The sequence below is a fragment of the Octodon degus genome, unplaced genomic scaffold (genome assembly GCF_000260255.1).
Source record: "Octodon degus isolate 3935 unplaced genomic scaffold, OctDeg1.0 scaffold00168, whole genome shotgun sequence".
Lineage (NCBI taxonomy): Eukaryota > Metazoa > Chordata > Mammalia > Rodentia > Octodontidae > Octodon > Octodon degus.
This window is the reverse complement of record NW_004524744.1, coordinates 1630371-1637794: the sequence shown is the minus strand read 5'-3', so window position 1 is coordinate 1637794 and position 7424 is coordinate 1630371. Positions and strand designations below refer to the sequence as shown.

The following is a 7424-nucleotide window of genomic DNA, read 5'->3' as shown; positions in this document are numbered from 1 at the left end:
GAAGAAGAAGAAGAAGAAGAAGAAGAAGAAGAAGAAGAAGAAGAAGAAGAAGAAGAAGAAGAAGAAGAAGAAGAAGAAGAAGAAGAAGAAGAAGAAGAGGAGGAGGAGGAAGGTAGAAGTCTTGCCTTTGCCCAGTCTTCTTTTATATCTTGTCATGTTTTTAAGTTTTCATTATATGGGTCATGCATATTCCTTGTAATGTTTATCCCTAGATATTCTATCATTTTTGTTCCTTTTGTGTTCTCTTCTATCCTCTTAACTAGTTATTGTATATTCTTGATTTAATTTCAGTTTACTCACTTTTTACCCTTTGCACTCCTCATTATGTGGTACCCAGACTGAATCCAGGGTCTCACACATACCAGGCAAGTACTCTACCACTGAGCTACATCCACAGCCCCTTTCACAATTTTATTTTATTTTGAGACACAGCCTCACTAAACTTTTCAGGGAAGACTCAAATTTGTGATTATTCTCCTGTTTCAGTCTCCCTGGTAGCTGAGACTACAGTGTGTTCCACTATCTTGGACACTTTACTCTTAGTTTTTAAACATCTGCACAAACTCTGAGTAAGTTTAACAAATCTTAGTCCTTTGGCCAAGATTTCTCTTTACAGTGCAAATCACTGAACTCTTGAGATTTTGACATCATGATTGCTGTGAGCCACAGCAGGCTCAGAGGGTAGGTATAAGGGCAGTGATGAACTATAGCTCAATCAAAACTACAAAATAGGGCAGGGGAGATGGCTCAGCGGCATAAGCACTTGACAAATGCAAGGTCCTGAATTTGATCCCAGCTACCAAACAGCAAAAAAAAAAAAAAAAAAAAAAAAAAAAAACCCTAGAAAAATTTACCAAGCAACCCCTTTGAGGTACTGAGACACGGCTAGTACATACCTTTTACAGATCTTCAGTTTGTCAATTAAATCATGATCTGTTTCTTTCTTTTGTGCAGCCAACTAGGATTCACATTTCTTTGGAAACCCAAAAAAAATCTATTTCTGGATCTTGTTTGGGGCCAGCTCAGCATCCATGAGCTCATCCACCACACGGTCATCTGAATTGCTTTCTGTTATAATGACAGACAATATTAACGCAATATAATTGCAATAAAATTTTTCCATTCCTCTGTTATTTGTAGGCAGTCATAAGTGTCCAAAAGGGAAAAATACTATAGATCTATTACACTATCCCATACGGCATGAAGCCATGTGAGTGGGTGGCTTTTATGTGGAACAACCTTACATAGTTATTTTACAAAAAGGCCTGGACTCAAAAGGTCATTTACTTCAAAATCCAAATATTTGTGACCAAATATAGTTTGCTTTCAATAAAACCCTTATATTTTCATAATAGTCTACGATAACTGCTTCCAAATTATAGTAAAATATTTGTAAAAATCAGGTTTCCATTATTCAGGGGAAAATTATAAGGTTTGTAGATCTTTCTAGGCCAACTTTTTCTCTTGATGCCTATTTTCCAGTGATTTCCGGTTGCACTGGCAGCTTCATCAGAGACCATCGGGGAGAGACGGAAAGCAGGAGATCTGGAGAGCTGGGTAGAGAACCACAGAGTCCTAAAGTACGTCTGGTGCAACTCACTGCCTCCTTTCACAGGAAGAAGCCAAGGACAGGAACTGTAAAATGACTTGTCTAACATCACACAGTGACTTCCATGACAGCTAGCCCTGGAGGCCAAGTCTCTGTGTCCCTGCCTGTCCCTCTTTCTGACATACCATGTACAATATTTTGTCAGAGTATCCTTTTCCTATGAGGCGATCTCCTTTGTTCCCATAGCTGTCCTTATAACTTGTGGATCAGCTGACCTAAAGTCCTAGAGCCCTCACCTGTCTGTGCCCCGTTGGTACTACAGCCGTACTCACCCAGTTCACAATTACCTCACATCAGCTTCCTGCAAATGAGCCTATTTTCAATTTGCACCACATCTGTTCTTCCTGTATTTCCTGTTCTGTTTCTTGGCCCAGTAGTCACGCAGCTGTCTTTGTCTGCTCCTCACCCTGTATATCCAATTCATTATCCACTTCCGCAGTCCTGGTCCCCAGACAGTTCACACACATTTTCTATCTCTACCACTACTTACACATGCCATGGTTGCTTGTCACCAGGACTTGCTGTACATTTCTCATGTGCCACACTATCTTTAGAAGTGAACAATATTTATCCTGCTATGTTCTTATCTGAAACATTTTGTTTTCTTCATGTCTATTAAATCAAGCCCACAAAGCAGTTTAGTGTCCTTTGTGACCTGTCCCCATTAGCCTAACTTCAATATATACTAAAATACAATTCTTTGAATTCATTAAGCTAATTTATGCTTCTATATCTTTGTGTGTGTAGTGAATTTCTAACTGGTGGGCAACTTGTTACACCCAGCTGAATTGAACTAGCATGGTGCTGGGTGTGGGAGGCCCACCTGAGGGTTTTTGCCAGCAGCATAAGAAGCAGAACTGGAGAAGCTGTTGAAGGCTTTTAGGGAAGATGTTGGAGCTGTGGGGAGCTTCTGGTTTTCCTGGCTATTCTGCAGGAGGACCTTGTCATGCTGGCTTTCCTGATGAAATTGGCTGGTCACTGGAGGAGCTCAGGACCTTGTGGTAACTGAGAATGGCTACAGTTCATTCTGGAGGAGCTCTGGTCCTCCTCTTGAGCATCACTTCCTGGCTCAAGAGGGGAAGGTTGTGCACAGCTCAGTCCCATGGAGAAGACTGTCATGTTGGCTTTCCTCATGAGGACTCAGCTCTCCTCATCACTGGAGCAGCTTGGGACCTCACTGTCACTGAGGATGACTCTGATACTTCTGGGGGAGCTCTGGTGCTTACCTTGAGCATTGTTTCCTGGCTCCAGTTCATATCCCTTAGCCTGCTAGCACGGATCCTTCATTCCACTGGCACACACTTTCTAGCTTCTACCACTGAATTTTGGGCTTCCCAGTGGAGATCAATGAAACAGGCCGGCATGAGACACTGTCATGGGCTCTAGGCCTCCAGTTGAACTTGTAGGAGGCACTTTTATGGGCTCTAGGTCTTCAACTGGACTCATGCAGGACATTAGGATCCAGGCCCTCAGTTGGATTCTTTGGTCTTTAGTGTGTGATGGATTTCCTGCACCTCTTTATATGATTCTTTGGGTGATTTCTTATAAAACAATATTATAAAATGTTTACTGTATTATGTTGTTCCCCTTGCAAAAAACCTCAAACTAGGACAGAGTGTGTATTCCCCTTGATCTCAAATATCCTCTCGTCTCTTCCCACATGTTGTCCTTTGTTACTCTCAGATTCATCCTTCAAGGTTGAGTACACAAAGGACTGGAAGTGGTGCATTCTGGAGGAGCACTTGCCTTCCCTGTAAGGCACAGGGTCCATTCAGCTTCCCAAAATACAGATCTAGTAGAAGAGTCTACCTCAGCAAAACCTATAAGGTTTCGAACCCTATAAGGTAGGGCTTATATGGATTTCTATTATTATACGTCACATCATATAATTTATTTCTTACACAACATTGTGGTATTTACTTCTGTCTCAAGACCTAGCACAGTGCTTTAGTGAGTAGAAGAAAAGCTAAATAAGCACACATAACAGAAATCTAGAGAAACATTTATGGTCAGATGTAACCTAGTACACTTAAAACACTATGAAAATAGTATTTTCTCAGTGCTGCCCAGAATGGACTCACTGCCTGGGCTAGAATTGAAATGTTTTATATGTATAGGATTTTAAAGACTATAATTTAGGATGATTATGATGCATTACCTCAACCTTTCACTGAATCGAGAATTTGTTCCCTTACTGTGAAGTCACTGCATATAATTCTCAGCAGATGACACAGTAATCATTTCCGCACAACATGCAAATTAGGGCAAGATCTTACATTTTATCTCTTTCAGTAGATATTTAATAGACTGTTTTATGTGTCTTCAGTGGCATTGGTCATAATCTGTGTCTCTATCAATCTTCAGTCAAACAAATTTTATTATACATTTATTAAGATGCTCTGGACTTGTAGGCTTTCGAGCGTACATGGAAAAGGCTATTATGTTCATACTCATAGATCAGATTATGTGCAGAGTAACATGATGTTTACTAAATTAAATGGGGCCATTTAGCAAACTGTAATATTAGCCCAGGGACTGGCTATTTCATTTTAGTATTTATCTTACTTTTTTAACCAAAGCACTATAGAAAAGAATGATATTTTATTCGGAGGGAATGTAGATGCTCATCTCTTGATACAAAGGTAGAATTTATTTGAACTTTTATTTGTATGTAGATATTTCATTTTGCTGTATTATTATGCATCATACTAAATAACTTTGTTTTCTCTGCACATGGTTCTGGAGATCATACCCAGGGCCTTGTACATGGTAGGCAAGAACTCTCCCACTGAACTGTGCATGCAGCCCCAAGTAGCTTTACTTCTTTAATAAGACTTCTAGATAACTGTAAAAACCCTGGCAAGGATTAAGCTCCAGCCTCCAGCATCTCCCTTCACTTTGCCATGTGTGCCATCGGTTAGAAGATACAGAGCTTACAAAGCAAGGGATCATGAAGAAGTACTGAGACCCAACTCCAGCAATGCCACTTACTGGCTTTTGAGAAGGATTTCTTTTTGAGGGAGGAGGCTAGCTCAGGCTGCGTTGAGGGTGGGCCTGGTGAGGCTTGTGGAATTGGGGATCAAACTGCAGTCCCCTGTGCCTGACTGAGTTTGCCCAAGCAGGGGCTTTAAACAAAAAAAAAAAGCTGAGCTAACCCAGAAGCCACTACTGGCTTTTGATCTTCAGCAAGTCATTTCGTGTTTCAGCTTCACTTTCCTCCTTTAATGAGAATAGTCACACCTGCCTCACTTCCTAGGAGGGTTATTTTAAAGATGGATTGAAAATTGCTCAGATGTAAAAATTTGAGCTTGGGAAATGGGCAGGAATGATGGGAGATGGGGCACCTAGAACCACAGCCAAATGTACCATATTGAAGCCCTGCATCAAAGACTCCAGCAGCCCTGCGTGTCTTGCCACGGGCTTCCTGCCACTGCTGCTGGCCCTGGATCAAGCTTGTGGAGGACCATTGTTCTTCCCACCAGCAGCGCCAGAGTGATTATCATCGCACTAAGTCCTGACTCCAGCTGCCAGGAAGGCAGGAACTGCATGTATCTCTTTTTTCACAGCGATTGGCCTGAGATCCCAAAATGGGTTGCTCCCTCAAGTCAGAGAGGGAGTTAAGATGCAGGGTTCACAGCACCTTTCCTAAACTCTTGCCATAGTCTTCTAATCTTATCAGAAGCGGAATCACTGCCCCCAGTGGTGCTCCGCTCCAACCCACTCTGCCTGCAGGTATGGGTTTCTTTTGCAAGTAAAAATCAAAATCTGCAGTTGTTCTGACTTAAACCTTCCCCACCCTCTCCCCGCAAAGTGCACATAAAAAAGCAAACTCATCAGAAAAGTCTCGAGGTGGACTCAGCCCTCTGGCCTTCCTCTTCTGTGCCTTCCCTGCCCCACTGCCACACCCTCTGGCACAGCCGGAAGACCAAAGGTTTGATGCCTCTGTGTACAAAGGGGAGCTGTGAAGAAACTGAACAAGGGGCCAGGATCGGGAAGTCTTCCAGCTTAGGGCAGAGACTACAAGACAGAAGAAAGAGGGGCCGAGAAGGTGCAGCTGTGGATGGGCTGTGAACAAGGATGAAGAAAGAAAAAAGGTGGAGAGGAGACACAAAACATTATAATTTTAAAAACTACTTTTAAGAAGACTGCAAACTCAGAACAAAAAGTCACCCAAGGTTTCCCAGTTTGTACTGCATACCTTTCCTCCCTAGACTTTTTTTCTTTCAGATTCATTACACTCAAATTCCTTCAAGATACTCTGAAGTCCATACATTAACCTAGTTGACAAGGGAAAGGGCAGAATCCTCACCCTAAGAGGAAGACACAGTCTTCAAAGAGTGTTTTAAGGTGAAACTTCTCAGATTTGCCATCCAAAAGGACCCCCCTACACCCATGGCCACCCTCAAGCCCACATCATGGGGCACCTCTCTTTCGAAAGCCTTCACTCTGCTCAGCCTAATCAAAGCTGTCTATGCCTCTCACCCACCGATGTCCTGAAATTCTTTTGATGTGATGACAGTCACGCTCCTACTCTTTGGACACCCTAAGGCTCCCAAGTCTTCTTTGAACGACTGCATTGGGCTCATCTAACTGTCCTGTGGGCAGTGGAGAGGGACCCTGGGCCCACAAGAGGACAATGTCTCCTGCCAGAGAGCAGGGACCAGTGTCAGAGAGCAGCATGTAGCCCAAGAAACAACCACAAGCCCAGACACATAATGCTAGTGAATTAGGAGATAAGGCTCGGCTTGGACTGGCTAGGAAGTGCCCACACAGCACTGCCTCCCAGGACCCTGGGTGTAAAGTTTTCACAGGTTCCTGTAAGGTGTGGGCAGCATAGGACAGTCAACGTCAACATCAAGAGCTAGCTGTACTGTCCCTTCTCGGCATCCTGCCCTGTGTCTCACAGACCCAGGATGTACTTTTATTTTTGTTTTTATTGTTTCTTCTCTTTTGTGTGGCTCAAGTTAGCTCTGAAGAGCCAGCTGGTTTCTCCCTCAGTCTTCACTTTCACTAAACTTTGGCATCACTTTTGCTTGTTTTATTTAGTTCTATGTTTGGGACAAGAAGGATCTGGAATACGTTTGATAGGCAAAACTTTGGGGTTTGTTTGTTTGTTTGTTTTGTTTTTTTTTTTGTTGTTGTTGTTTTTACTTCAGATGCGTAATGTGCCCATGTCATAACAAGGTTTGAGGGAAGCACATCTCATGCATAAGGCATGAACACCCAGTCAACACACTCATGAACCGAAGGATCAGGGTTTTTCTTTTTGAGACAGTCTCATTGCATAGTTCAGGCTGGCCTTGAACTCATTATGTAGCCATGGCTGACCTCAAACTTGTAGTGATGGCCTCCTGCCTCAGCCTCCCAAGTGCTGGGATCACAGGCGTATATCACCGTGTTCAACTTGGCAAGCCATTCCTAAAAGCAGATGCCGGATAACACTAGGATGATTGTTTTGAACTAAGGAGGAGGAAAGTTCCTGAAATAAATTCCATGAAATATTTTGCCTGATGATCAAGGTGATTTCAGGCCAAATTATAGTGAATTTCGAGAGAACTGTATGCATACGTACTAGAACACAGTCACTCCTATGACCGTGTACACCCAGGTTGTTCCTGCACCAATGGAAACAACACTTCTGTTTGGTGACTGCTACTTTGACAACCACCGCTCAGCTTTCAAAACTGGCTCCACTGTGCAGATGAAGAAGACTGTGGAAGGGTTTGGAGCACACTGCTGAGATCTCTTACCCCTAGGTAGGGAGGGCCCAGGAGGATGAGGAGGACTTGTTGCTTTATACCTTTCTGCCTGGTTT

General features: G+C 43.0%; 1 non-coding gene across 1 annotated transcript; it reads right to left on the bottom strand.

Moving 5' to 3' along the window:
* Positions 1-6759: 6759 nt before the first annotated feature.
* On the bottom strand, positions 6760-6861 carry LOC111813162. The gene has a single exon (XR_002818491.1). It is a non-coding gene; the product is annotated as a small nucleolar RNA U13 (small nucleolar RNA).
* Positions 6862-7424: the final 563 nt, after the last annotated feature.